We start from the raw sequence: 15,546 nt of genomic DNA, 5'->3' as shown, positions 1-15,546 counted from the left end.
ATCAATTAAAATAATTAATTATTATTAAGCAAATTATTATAAACAACTGAATTATCGAAATTTAATCAATAATGAGAAGTAGTAAAATTAATGAGCCGAGTATACGACCCCCTTGGCTCATCAAAAATGTGAAAGTCTCAATACCTGGTTAAATTTGTGCTGAGGAAACTCTTTGTTCAAAACTGGCTTCCTTCTTGGACTTTTTGGCTGCTGATGTTGTTGAACTGAGCACTGCACTACTTCTAACTCACCGCAGCTATGCGATCAGCCAAGAAACCTCAGACTTACCCCCACTTAACGCTAATGGGTCCCGAAGACCGAGACGCGCCAGTGCTGCGTCGAATAATTATCATGCGTGATCGGTTTTACCGATGCAGGGTAAATTACCCTGTTATAATATATATATATATATATATATATATTGTAACGGTAGGTTCCTGATACTATGTCGCTCCTTTTTTAATTTTTAAAATTTAAGGGCGCCACTGGAATTTTTATCACGGTTTCCAGAACCGGCCCAAGCAATGAGAGATATCTAAGGGTCGAGAGAGATTATAATTTGACTGACAAAAATAACAACAATTATTTTTAAATTTAACTCCAAATTTATTCAACTACTTTTACAAGATTCAAATATTAACTCGTCTACACACACTCTTATAAAATATCAAAAGTCTTAATCCTAACAGTACCCTCTTATGGAGCGTCTATACTGTAGTTTCTAATAAAAATAGTCTTAATCCTGACAGTACCCTCATATGGAGCGTCCATACTGCAGTTTCTATCATAGTCCCTGATTCCTGACGGTACCCTCTTATGGAGCGTCTATACCGCAGTTTCTAACTAAATCGCGCAGTCCACCGGACCCTCACGCTCTAAGACTCTAGATCTGACCTTGGGTGGTCGCCCGGACCCCTGCCCAAGGTTCAAACCATCCTTAGCCCTTTCGCTGTCGCCCGGACCCTCACTACAGGACTAAGGAACCTGAAGTCGACTAGGACAGAGGAGGATACCATGAAACTAGTCGACAACCTGCTAATACTAACCTCCTCGACAGCCCGTGAACGAGGAGTATATAATGTAAATTATTTCCACACACTGTAACAGGGTAAAATTACCCTGCATCGATAAGTCGCCAGACATCAATAACTATTTGACTAGCACTGGTGCGCTTAGATCTTCGGGCCTAAAGAAAGAGTAGGAGGGGGTAGTTTGGGGGTTATCATATAATTGACGCCCCCACGTTGGGTGCCAATGTAACGGGTTTTTATTCCGTTACATTGGCGCCCAACTTTGAAAAACCCCAGAGATTGATAGATTGACTGATAAATTTATTCATGCCAAGGCACAGGCCAAATGGCAATTTAAATACAAAATATTTACATCTTAAAAATTTATAATATCAAATGTAAGTACATAATTCTTAACCTAAATTTTAGAATAATATTGCAAAAAATAATATTCCAAATTTACTTTCTTTCAAAAACTCTTATACATTTTTAAACTTTTTTTAAGCTGATTCGACTAATATCTCAATTCCAGTCCTTTAATTAGTATATAAAGTATAACAAGTACTGTAATCAACAAATTTAATTTATAAATTGTTTAATTTATCAACTGTCTAAATTTAGCAAATAGTCAAAAACTTTATTTTTGAAGACGTCACTGCTACTCGAATTTACAATTTCAATAGGTAATTCTTCCCTCATACGAATCACGGAGATCAAGAAAGAGTGCTCCATATAGGTGGTAGCAAAATGATGTAGTTTGAAGGTAGTATGTTTTTTAGCTGCTAGCCTATCAGACCGTCTAACATCAATGTCTTTAATGAATAGTTCTCGTAAATACTTGAGCTTTTCAACTTGAAGTAACATAAAAATAACAGCTCATGTAGTACATTCGGCGATACTTTACAGACAACTATCCCAGTTCACGCCTGAAAGGTGAAATATGCTCATCTTTTTTGAGATTAAAAATAAATCTGATAGAGCAGTTAATCGCATGTTGTAGCTTTAAATTGTTAACAGAAGTTGAGTCTACCAATACAACAGAACAATAGTCAACGAGTGATAGGATGGTTGCTGATACTAGTAATTTTCTTATAGGAGTTAAAAAGATGTTTTTCCTAACTTTGAGACAATGCAGAGCTGAGTTCACTTTACTAACTATCTGAGTGACAAGGTAGTTCTATGACAGATTTCTACTTAGTTGAATACCTAAGCTCTTGGTATCGTTAACGTAGGGTATTATGACACCATTTACTACTATTGGTGGTGGATCCAAGTCCTCAAGCTTTTTCAACTTACTATTAGAGCCTAAGATCATAGCCTTTGGTTTAGCTAGGTTGATATCTAATCCATGGTCTCTTGCCCAGTCAGCAACTGATTGTGCATCTAAGTTGACCCTCTAGACAGCATCATGTAGCTGATAGAAAAAGAAGTGAGAGTATATGTATTTGTCATCAGCAAACAATACGTGCTTACAATATACCAGCCGTTGAGCCACAGAATTCATGACTATAAGAAACAGCATTGGACCCAGAACAGATCCCTGCGGAACACCAGATGACGTTCTGAGTAGTTGAATTGGAGTCCTAATATCGTTTAATATTGATTGAGATCGACCCGACAAGTAAGAGAAAAACCAATTTATTGTTTCCTTTGAAAAACCAAGCTCAAGTAGTGCAATCAATATATCTTTGGGATCGACATGGTCGAAAGCTTTACTCAAGTCAAACAATACTAATATATTAAGCTTACTGTTGTCCATTGCTTGTCGAATATCATCAGTGAGTCTCAATAACGCTGTTTGCGTACTGTGATGTTTCCTAAATCCAGACTGAAAAGGATGAAATAGCTCATTATCTTCCAAATATGTTTTCACCTGATTAGCAATAATTCTTTCAAAGCCTTTAGCCAAATGCGACAAATTTGCAACTGGCCGAGTGTCTGACGGTGACCTTGGTGGTGTAATTTTATTTAAAGGTATTATATAAATAATCTTTCATACATCAGGGAAGATACAACAGTCGAGAGACCTATTAAATAAATCTGTAAGAAAGAGTGAGATTTGGGGAATATGATCTCTCAACCATCTCAGATTGAGACCATCAGGGCTGTTCCCTTTTGACTTGGATAATGTAAGGTGCAATGCTTTAGTAACATCCACTATATCAATCTTGGTCCAATGAAATTTACAATCAATCTTCTTTATATGGTCGATAGGTAAATTATCTATGAAATTTGCATCACTTGGTTGATGTTTTCTAACTATGTTTGCATAGTGCTCATTCAACTCACAAGCATCACAGAAATCAAGTAGTGATGAGGGGTTTGATTTGATTAAGCCAAGGTGCTTGAGTTTGCTCCAGACAGTTGAACCATAAGGCAAATTTGAAAGAGCGGTTTTGAGGTATTCTTCACAAGCATGATTCAACTGAATTTTTAATCCTTTTCTTTTTAATCTGAAGAGAGCAATCAAGTTTGAATCCTTGTTTCTCGTTGCTTTTTTGTAGATTTTATCACGCTCCTGACACTTAATTTTTAACTCTTTCGTAAACCAAGGATTACTCACTCGCGTCACATTTCTTGTAAGTAAAGGTGCATGTACGTCCAAAGAGTTCGAAACCCCAGTTTTAAAAATACTCAGTAGTTCATTAGGATTTGAATTTTCAAGCACAAAATTGTCAATTTTTAAAGTATTCATCAGCGAAATTGATAAGGCCAGATGATCACAGTTTTTAAAGTTTCTGTAGGTTAATCTCTTTGGTGGAGGTTTTAAGTTATTCAGTCTATATTGGCAGAGTAAGTAATCATGACCATCAATAAACGGAAACTCAGATTTCATAAACGAGGATAACTTGGTTTCATTATCCAGTAAAATGACGTCCAACCAGGAATCACAATTGTTTTTGTAGAAAGTAGCACCATAGGGTACACAATAAAGTGATGATTCAGCTATGAAGTTCTTTAGATCGTTCGAAGTGTAGGTATCTTCCAACAAGTTGCAATTTAAATCACCAGCGATAATAATGTTACTATAGTTCGATGCAAATTTGGAATAAATATCAAAAAACTTATTCAAAAAGAATCCTTTTGGTCTTCGATAGATGCAAGATAACAAAAGGTAAGATCCTGTAATTAAAGTTACGTCGACAATGAGATACTCCGGTTGATTTAAATGATCAGAAGTTGAAATATGGAGTACTTTAGCTTTTAAAGATTTGTGAATAAGACAGCCAGATCAGTATATGTATGCTTCAGGATTTGGTCCCTACGAATGATAAAATAATCATCCAGTGATGAAATTTCATCATCCAATGTGGGCTTTAACCAAGTCTCTACAAGTATTATAATGTCGGGTTTCGTATTAATAACCAAATCAAGAAACTGAGCAATATGACCAATAACACTGTTTATATTCAAACTTAGTACACTTAATGATGAGAAAGTATTCTTAATAGAGATATTCGCAGAATCAGATAGATGTTAATCAAGCAATGTGAGATCGGATTCATGATTTATAATAAGCCTTCCCGAATCCTCATCCTTCCTAACAAAGATTTGCCCACATTTAGCCCAGACAAATTTGAAATTTCTATTCTTCGCCTTCTCTTTGGTTTTCAGTAGTAATCAATGAGTCTCAGGAAGCAAAAATTCATTGACGTAGATAGAACCTCTAAAAGCCTCATCAACTTGTACAGGAAAAACTTTTTTTGCTAAAAGATTTCTTAACTTGCGCTTCTTATCAACGATGAAATCACGAGTAGGAGTTGACATCAATGAGATAATGTAAGAGTGAGTATTAGATGTATTCTGATCTCGCAATTGTTATTTTTGTTTATAAATTTACGAGCATTCAAGATACTACCAATCAGATTTAGCAACTCTAGACTCTTTAACACTGCAGCTGAAATATCACCTGGTGTTAAATTAGTTGCAACTATATCAGGGATACCTGAAATCACCAGTTCCGAAGTGCTACCTAAAACTTGCTGAGGAACAGACGATACAAGTGCTGATTCCTCTACGTTTGATAGTCTTTTAGAAATTAACTCCAAATCAGATTTTCGTGTTTCTTTCAAATTCGAAAGATCTGAACTAATTGCAGCAATTTATTCAGCATTTTTCCTAACATTGGTAGTTAATTCTGTCAGGTTTGCAGCAGTTTGCTTCTGTGGTTCTTTGACCTCGAGCAATTTAACACTCAAATCGTTGAGTTTTTCATTGGTCGTGACTTCTGAATTACAAAATTTCTCCATCAAAAGAGTAATTTTTTCATCCAGAGATTTTTCAGCCCAATCAACTGGTAAGCACGACATCGTTGGTGAGGTTATAGGGGTATTAAACACTGCGTCTGGACCAGGTGATATCGGTGTATTTGGTGTGATGGGTGACTTCAATAAGGTCGATACACGAGCTGTAGATAAACGAACAAGTGAGGTTGATTCACGAGCTTTGAATGTACGATCAAGAGAAGGAGAGCTTGCAGACTTGAAGCTAGAAACTGAAGAGGTGTTGGAGCTAGTAGATTTTAGCGAAGCAAGTCTCGTTTTTGGGTCTAGATTTTCCAGGAGATAATTAAATTGTTTTCTGCAGCAATCAGTGAGCAGCCTGTTTTTTACATAATCTCGTGCACAACCAGGATGAAAATACTGTTGACAAGTGTTACAAATAACAGATGATTTGACAGGTCTCTTACATTTGACACATATATCAGACGCTAATGGCATACCAAGGATACCGTAATATGACCTTAAAAATGACTAGACAACTAGTCAGATACTGGACAAATAACCAGTTTAAGGTGTCAGTTTAATGTAAATACTATCCTATGTACACACACTATATGTGTCTTTACTACTTTTCCGACGACAACAAATTGATGCCTCTTGTAGTAATTTCGATGGTAGGTTACCGACCGGGTAGTAAGCAAATTGATGTTACGTGGTAAACATCAAGTGTGTTTAAACTTCAATTGACGTTATCTAAGCTATCAGTCCACAATTTCACGAGACACTAAGAACCTATCCTCTTCAATGTTGAATAGATTTTTAATTAATTATCCAGCAATCCACAAGGCACAAATAAATGAAATTTATACATTAGCTTGTAGATTGCAATTTAGAGCTTGCAATAATTCTGAAACAAAAAATTCCCAAAGGCAAAAAACAGCAGAAATATATTCTAAATACAGAGCAAAAAAGTAGTGTGTTTATGTCCTTACAGAGAGAGAGAGAGAGAGAGAGAAGGAAGAGTGGAAATAATAAATTTTTAATTAATAAAATTTTAATTAAAAATTCAGTCATTAGCAATTTAAAATTTTTTCTTTATTTCTTGGTAAATAACAGTTGAGTGTCGAAAACACGTGAAATTGATTTTACTAAATTTTTAATTTAATTAAAAAAATTTTTTTTTTTTATTTTTATTTTTTATTTTATTATTATTAATAATATAAAGTTTGAGAAACTAAAATAATATTATTAAACCAGAAATGACAACAAAACCCAATAGTTTGTGGTAGTATTTTTATTTTCTACGAGTCACAGCTACTCAGGGGATTAAAAATAATCATAATAGAAAACAGCATACCCAGTAGCTCGTGGTAGTATTTTTCTACAAGTCACAGCTACTCAGGGGATTATAAATAATAATAATAATTACCAAATAAAACTCGGTAGTAGTAAACACTTTTGTAATAGATATTTTTCTACGCATTAAATTCGATAATTTAGTCGAACAAAAATTACACAAGGCTACCGAAGCTAGTGACGCACTCTCCTTTGTCTAGTTCGGAGAATTTTTGTTTCGGCATTATTTTTTTCGCGCGCTTGGTAACAACGCAGTAGTGAAGCATTCTTCACTTATTATAAAATCTAATCTGCTGACTGATTTTTTTTTTTCTTTTAAAATAAAATAATACAATAATTTTCTTTTTCCGTTCTAAATAGAAATTTAATCTTTTGAGTATTTTGGTAAATTAAAATTAAATATTCTAGTTATTATCTAAATACAATTGCAATAGTTTAATTTGAATATTGAATTTATTATTTATAATTATTGTAAACTTAAATTTCTCCTGGATAATCGTATTTTATCTCGAAAGATCTTTAGAAATTTTTTTTATTTTCTGAAATTTAATTGAGAAATCGTTCGAAATTTATTCAGAAATGAAATTTTAGTAATTTATTTTTTTTTATTGAAATTCAATCTGATTTTTTTTAGATTATATTTTTCAAAATTTTATATTTTTCAATAGTCTATATTTAAAAAGATTTCAGAGTTTTTTTCTAGAAATTTATCTTTCGAAATTTAATTACAAATTTAATTTTGATAATTATTTTGAAAATTTATTTAGATTCTATTTTCCTCTTTCTTGAAACTCATTTTGGTAATTTAATTTTGAAATTAAATTGATAAATTATCTTTTAATATCTATTTAGAAAATTAATTTTTGTAATTTACATTTTTTTGAAATTCATTTGAATTTTTGTAGATTTAAATTAAAATTTTTTTTGTAGATTCTATTTTGCCAGAATTTAATTTTACTCGATAATTTACAATTTAAAAAAATTTTAACTTAATTTCGTTTACCTTGGACAATTAATCTTTCGAAATTTAATTTTTTTTTTATTTTATTTTTGAAATTTCTTTAGAAATTTAAATTATTTCAAAATCTATTTTGGATATTTATTTTTTCAAATTAAATTAAAGAAAAAGTACATTTTGAAATTTATTTGGAAGAACATTTTGTAACTTATTTATTTTTTGGAATATAATTTAGAATTTAATTTTCTTTGAAATTTATTTGGAAATTTATTTTTAGAATCTGTTTGAAAATTAATTTATTTTGAAAATTGTCTTTTGAAGATTTTGGAAATTTAATTAATTCATTAACAATTTACATATTGTCCGAAAAATTATTTTCAATTCATTTTTGCTTGTTTAAATTTTATCACTGCGTTTAATAACAAAATTTTACAAACTAAACAAGGATTTAGATGATCTATTATACAATGATGAGTCCAAGTGGATTGAGAACCAGGTCTCAAGGACCGGAAGAGGCGTCAGAATCTGAAGCTCGACTAGTTTCTTCAGGAAGAGGCCGAGGTAGAAGGTTACCGTCTACTACAGTGAATCCAGAAATAAATGTTGTTCAAAGGCCCATGGGGGAGCGAGCTCAAATACCCAGGTCAAGTGTTTCACCTGTACCTATGGGTGAGTCGACTCAATTAAACCCGGGTTCTAAACAGAGGTCCGCAGGAGTCACACCTACAGTTCATAACAGTTAACGAGTATTCATCGGCGAGGTTCCCGGCACGAGTGGTACGGCTTCAGTCGTAGTTAGAAGTAATACTACTACACCGGCCCCGAGTAGTTCTTCGAGATCTTCCTTTCATCAGGGAGAAGCTGTCGATCAAGAAAATCGTATCAGGGATTACATGGATCGAAATCTCTCTTGGCTACAACGTCAACTACGAGGAGAATCTCGACAAGCCGAAGAAGCAAGAGGACAACGAGAAATACTGAAACTTGCACTACTCAACCAGGCACGTCGGGAACATGCACAACGTGGACGAGAGCTGGAATAACGGCTACGTCGGGAACTATAACATCGAGAATGACTCGAGGAAGAAATACGTCAACTACGTGAACGTCTTGCACGAGAAATTCATACAAGAACAGGTCGTGCGGGAGTTGATTCAAGTTCACAATTATTCCAAGACTGGAAAAATTAGGAACGCCAACCAGGTCCTCCAGATTATTATCCTGCTCGTCGATTGACCAATCCAGGCAATGGTTATGGAAACTTTTTCCGATCTACAAACCAACAGAGTCGTTACCGTGGTGTCATACCAGGTAACATCCAAACATATATGCCTGTTACTCAGTCAGGATACCAACATACGCCTGCCAAGAATATACAAACTGGAGTTCTAAACACCATAACATCAAGACAGGCCCCTGCTTTTCGACAATATCAACCAGCAGAAACACAGAATTCAAATACTTCTGTATAAGATGTGGGCCAACTTTACAACTTAAAATAAATCCGTGGACGTAGACCGAAGCCTTGTTTCAACTGTGGCGTACCTGGTCATACAGTCAAGATGTGTCGAGTCCCTAGGAGAGTTTGTACTGTGATGCACCTAGTGCATCCAGCAGGTGACGCTACCTGTTATTAGAGTGCTATCTATTATGAGAGCGCGAATTCAAATGAAATATTCAAATTAGTAAATATTAAATGATTAAAATTAGTTAAATTTTATATTCGAAGTAAATATTCAAATCATTTATTTAATGCTTTTATTCTTACCAGTTGTAATAAACATCTTTTAGTTACCTCTGTTTTATTTACAAAAGAAAATAAAATAAAATAAAAAAACATATTTCGGTACAAAAGGGCATTGTAACCGAATTCTCAGAACCCACAAAAAGCACTTGAATAATTCAAGAACTATTTCTCGCCACATGGAACTTAAAACCCTATGAGGAAAAGTCGTAAAAGACACGTGTGAAATTCAATAGAACCTGGTTCTAAAGTAACAAAGAATAATACAAAACCATAAGTAACTAAATAAAAATAAGATTGTTAAATAACATTTACTGTTAAAATCTAACTTTAAATAATATTGTAGTTAAGCAAAATTAAGTTAAAATAATTAATAATTATTATCTTGTATTTAATTTATAATTGATGATTATTATTTAATTAATTTACTATTAATTTATTATTAAATCATTATTTAATTATTATTTAATTTATAATTAAACGATAATGTCTATTCTTTTATACATGATAATAATTAAACTGACTTATAATTTTATTAGAAAATCCGATTGTAAAATGATAGAAATAATATTTAATTCAAATTATTAATTAGTCAAACTCAAACATTAATCCAACATATTATAAATAATATAATATATATATTTTCATGTTATAGTTTATTATAATTTTATTGTAATTTAATTTCAAGTTAATTATAAGTTAATTTTTATTATAAATAGATTTTAAAAGGGTCTGTTAAATTAATAAAAATAGTTAAATAAACATAATGACTGTACTGCTAAAAGTGTATATTAGTGAAGTCCAACTTTCAGGCCGATAGGCTGAAATAAATATATATAGATATAGAGAAAATATATGTTAGTGTATGAGGATCATTTATATGTAGTAGAAAATGTGTGTGCTTATGTATTCTTTAGAGTGGATGTATGTACGGAAGTTACGGTGGGAGAAGAACGGAGTTTGAAGCTCTTCGGAGAAACTATGTAACGACACTTCTCACCGAGAGCTTAGATTGCTAAGATCACGTCATTGTAAACCGCAATTTTATATTTTAAAGCTTTTTAATATTTTGTCAACTTGAATAATAAATTGAAACCAACTAAATAATTTTGATCAAAATTAAATAACGTCTAAGTAGAATTCTTTTATTTAAAATGATTCCTTTCCCGCGCTGAAACCGAGTATTTTAATACTCCCGGGTGAAAGAACTACAATAAGTAAAGTTTTAAATAAATAAAAATAACATTTACTAGATGGAAGCATAACAGTACTATCTGCTATAAAACAGGCCATGTAAGACAGACTTGTCCTTTAGCTGCTCTGGCGAATTGATAACCTCTATCAGAGTTAGTAAACCCTGGGTCAATTTTACAACATCAAAAAAATAGTCAGTTGTAGTTCGTAGTTTCCCGTGTGCCTATCAAGAGAAACTGAAGACTGAGGAAACGAATTACATCATAGAAAGACATTCGAATACCAATCTGGGTTTATCCCCGAAAAGAGATGTGGGATTTATACCAATCTTTTCTCGTGGGCCAGATTCGGTGAATAATAATAAATTGTCAATTTATTATTGATTTTTGTTACTGATGAAAATATACATTGTTAAAAAAAACAAAAAAATAAAAAAAATAAAGATGACCATCGCACAGCGATTTGTTGAACCACTCTGTACAGAGGAGGTATTAAAAGTGAGTATTCTACTAGAAAACCCATCACTGAGTCTTTCAATTAAAATATTGGAATCTTGTATATTTTTCACCAGAACAAAAATTCGGAAGAAAACTCAGAAACAGAACAAACATCTGTCCCTGAGTAGTTATATGTATCTAAAACCCATAACTGGGTCTTTCGATTAAAATATTGAAATCATGAATATTTTTATTAAACAAAATCTGAGGAATACTCAGAAACAGAACAAGCATCTGTCCCTGAGTGGATATAAGAATTGTAACCTAGTACAAACTAGCAGTGAGTCAACATGTAGTTTTACCAACCATCAACACGTCTTCGTAAACGTCATTTTACTATTTATACTCCAAGAGATACTAGATATAGATAGTCAGAGATCTTATATCAAATGGAAGAGTATATGAAGATATCAAACACCTAGTTGTTGGTGACCTACAAGAAGATCAGACTAAGGAATGAGTGCTTCTTGCTAATCACTCTACTAATAGAAGTAAGAGTGGAGCACCTTTCGTAATTCAAGTCAGACCGCTGGAGAACAGTAATTGTGTATTTTACCCGACCTAGGTTATTCCTTGGTCCTGGGGATGGACTTCGTGGTGAAATTCAGGTGTATACGATACTAGTCTCGTGTCATCTAATTTATAAAGAACCCGAAAAAGAATAAGAGCATTTGATTGTCTCAATTGTCAGCTCCATGGTATAGAAACTAGATTTACAACTGCAGTAGGAGCAACTAGCTGCAGTTTGTTGAGGGGGAGGCTGAGATGCTATCTCGAGCTCACGGAGCTGATGACCTGAAGTGTCCATACTGTTTGAACGGAGGTGGAATCGGAGACGCCTTTGAAGTCAGGAAGACTTCAACCAACGCTGAGTCATCAATTGAGCCATATCTGAGCCGAAACCAAATCCAAATTCACCTTGGCCTGTACCAGCATCACCTAGAAGTCTGAATTTTTTTTTCTTTTTTAAGTCTACAGAGTCGTCAGGATGTTCTAAGCGTTATACCCGGACATGTACTGAGGTGTCCAAGGGTGCTATTCCTAGTCATAAGTTAGTCTCAGCAAACACGTCTGTTAAACCAAGGTTGACAGTGTCTTCCACATTTTTTTTAGGATACAAGATCCAACGCACGGTTACGTCAAGGAACCCAATACCTACGTCCATTGGACCATGATGAGGACTTGTACTTGTTTCAATGGACTTCGTCTTCTCGTAGTTATGTTTTCTTTTGGTCCTGGAGAGGTTGAAGATCGATACACCCAAGTGCTGGTCTGGTGAGGGAGAGTGTAACAGGGTAAAATTACCCTGCATCGATAAGTCGCCAGAGATCGATAACTATTCGACTAGCACTGGTGTACCTCGATCTTCGGGCCTAAAGAGAGAGTAGGAGGAGGTAGTTTGGGGGTTATTATATAGGTGAGCCATGCGTTGCAACAGGGAGAAGTAGTGTAACCGCCAGACAGTGTGCTACAGTAATCAAGAGGGACCGATCCTCGGAGTAGTTACAAGACGACAGAAGCCAATAACATCTAGGACTTCAATCTCGAGTAGTGAGTTAGATCGTCGTATATTCAACAAGGTATCAATAACTCTGTGGGCTAGGAGTGGACCGTAGGGTTTATACTTGGTTTAATTCTCCTCTGATTAATTATCAATTAATTAATTAATTCGTAATAATTCAATAATTATTTAATTGCAGGTGATTTTGATTCGTTAGTTGCCGTTGAGCGTCCCTCAGGGGGGTTTATACCCGAAGACTGCTCAAGGACCTAGCTGTAATAATTGTCGTGAGAATTTATTTTATTAATTTACTCTATTAATTATTAATAATATTGAACATCTGAAAAATCGGTTTAGTTGCAAATATTTTATTTAATAAAATAAAACCGAGTAATAAATTCTTCGAGAAAGTTCCTTTGTCTTCTCACGGATCAGGCAAGCGTCGGTCAAAATTTACAACGCAGTTAACGTGTACCCAAGGTCAAAGTCTACTACGCACTAACGAACATTGATGTCCATTTTGAGCGGACAAATTCTTGGAAATTATTTTACTCGACGAATTATTAAGAACAATTGAATTATTATTAATTATTATTTATTACAAGAAAATATTATTTATTGTCCAGTATATTATTTATTGAGAATTTAGTACTGAATTTTGGCACGATTAAGATTGATTTACCCTTGGATAATTTTTCATTAATTTATTTTACAGTGAGATAAATTATTTATAAATTATTTATTTAATCGGAAAATTCCACGCGGTTATTTTTGTACATTGAACTTAAGTTCTGGAAGCTTATTTTAATAATTTTTGATTTCATCATCTTAGAAAATTCTTTAGAATTTAATTAACAAACGTGGATATTAAGTCCGGGAATTTTAGTTAAAATTATTTGATAAAATTTTACAAGAATTATTTTATATTAATAATAGAATTACGAGTTGAAATGGGAATAAATTTATACGTCGAATGTTCCTGAAAATTTATTTAATGTTGAGTATTAAACTCGTGATTGATGAGAATTAAATTTAGGCGTCGGTTTTTAGTTTAGATTTTTGGGAATTAAATTATTAGTTGTGAAAATATTTTAAAATTTCATTGCTATCTAATGACTGAAATAATTAAGCTGGAAGTTAATGTGATAATTTTCTGAAATTAAAATTTTGTAATAACTTTTATAAGTCAAAAATAAAAGTAAAGTAAAATCAGTGTGTGTGAAGACGCGTGGGTTATGAGTGTGTGTGTGTGTGTGTGTGTTAACAGTGTCCCCTCACATACGACAGTCTCTGTGTAAGGTGCTTCGCTGAATACTTAGTAAGGGTTTAGTGTGTTAGGTGTTAACAGCGTTCTCTCGCATACGACAGTCTCTGTGCGGGGTGTTTCGTTGATTAGTTAGTTAGGAGGTAAATTGTGGGGATGTTAACAGGGATCCTTCGCATACGACAGTCTCTGTGCGAGGAGGTTCTTGTTGGATTTTGGCTCTGGATAGCCGCCAGTTAGGCTATAGACGACCTTTGCATACGACAGTCTCTGTGCAAGGTGAATTTTGGATCTGGTCAGCCGACAGTTAGGCTGTAGTCTTAAGTTGATTATAGTGTGAGTGTGAGTGTGTACAGCTTGTTAAATACTTTTGTTATTGATAGATACCGGTTACATTGTTAAATAAAAATTTATTTATTTCAGATCACCTTCCTCCACTCTCTCTCTCCCTGTAAGATAAGCTCAGCTCTGGTTCCGGTTCCAGGAACCGTGATTAAAAATCCTGGTGGCTCCCTTATATTTATTAATTTAGATTCATTTTGTTTAGTTTATTGTTTTAATTAATTTGACTTAAGCGGCCAATTGAGCGGAATAAAAACCCGTTACAACACACACACTTTTTAATAAAACAATTTACCCAATTATTCGCACTTATTTCTAATTAACAATATTAAAATAACTCACTCAATTTTAATTAACAATATTTCTCAATACTCGCGTTTCACAATATACCTTCCTGGGAATCAAATTCAAATCTCGGTTCCTAACCTTGACTTCGATAAATAATTGTATTTTATTTTCTCAATCTCATTATTGTTATTATTGAATTATCACAGAATTTTCTTGAAATGAAAAATTTTAGATTTATTAATATTGAATTTAATCTGCCTGTATTAAATAAATTCAATCATTACTTAATAAATCTAGTGATTGGAAGAAAGAACCTGGCCAGTGCCTAGTATTTCCTCGAGCAGCGCAGTTTATTTCACAGAGGTTAATTTTCAATACCTGGGATTGTTATAAAATTCCTGGAGACTTCAAATGTTTTCCAATTCGTAATCAGGTCCCGGTGCACTGGCTACAACAACCATATAATAATATATATATATATATATATATATATATATATATATATATATATATATATATATATATATATATATATATATATATACTAGCTGACCCGGCAAACGTTGTTTTGCCATGTGAATAATTTCTAGAGAATTTCTAGTGTAGAAAAAAAATTACTAACTTATTGGAAGTGTATAAGGATGTGGAATATGAGTAAAAAAGGCCTGGAGCGCTGTGAACGATGAGGGAATGTTGTTTAAAAATAACAAAACACCAAACATTAATTGTTTTAATTTATTAAAAGTAATAATTATTTATATAATTAATTAATTACATAATATTAATCTCTTAATGCTGCAGCGTAAACAATATTTTTAGTTAGCCCGTCTTTAGCTAATACAAACAAACTTGAAGGTTTACCCACTCGAGAGCATGCAACGTATAATTGTCCGTGTGAAAAACATGGTGTGCTCAAATCTAAGCCACAAACAGACATTTTTTGGCCTTGAGATTTATTAATAGTTATTACAAATGCCAATCTAATCGGAAATTGAATACGCTTAAATTGAATTGGCACATCTGTGGGTATAATAGGTATTCGTGGTATCAATATATTTTTACCTCGAAACTTGCCATTTAAAATGGTGCCTTCGATAACGTTTTTCATTAATTTTTTAATGACTAATCGCGTACCGTTGCATAGCCGTGGCGAATACTTGTGAATAGAA

The 15,546-nt window shown here is 33.3% G+C and overlaps 1 long non-coding RNA gene across 1 annotated transcript in view; it reads right to left on the bottom strand.

Moving 5' to 3' along the window:
• Positions 1 to 741: 741 nt before the first annotated feature.
• LOC123258910 overlaps positions 742 to 15,546 on the bottom strand; it is a 16,510-nt gene continuing 1,705 nt past the window's right edge. Inside the window, exon 3 of the long non-coding RNA XR_006508171.1 lies at positions 742 to 1,098. This is a non-coding gene — a long non-coding RNA (uncharacterized LOC123258910). The remainder of the gene's footprint in view (positions 1,099 to 15,546) is intronic.

The sequence above is a fragment of the Cotesia glomerata genome, linkage group LG2 (assembly GCF_020080835.1).
Source record: "Cotesia glomerata isolate CgM1 linkage group LG2, MPM_Cglom_v2.3, whole genome shotgun sequence".
Taxonomy (NCBI): Eukaryota; Metazoa; Arthropoda; class Insecta; order Hymenoptera; family Braconidae; genus Cotesia; species Cotesia glomerata.
The sequence above is the reverse complement of the archived record's forward strand: the minus strand, read 5'-3'. Positions and strand labels throughout refer to the sequence as shown.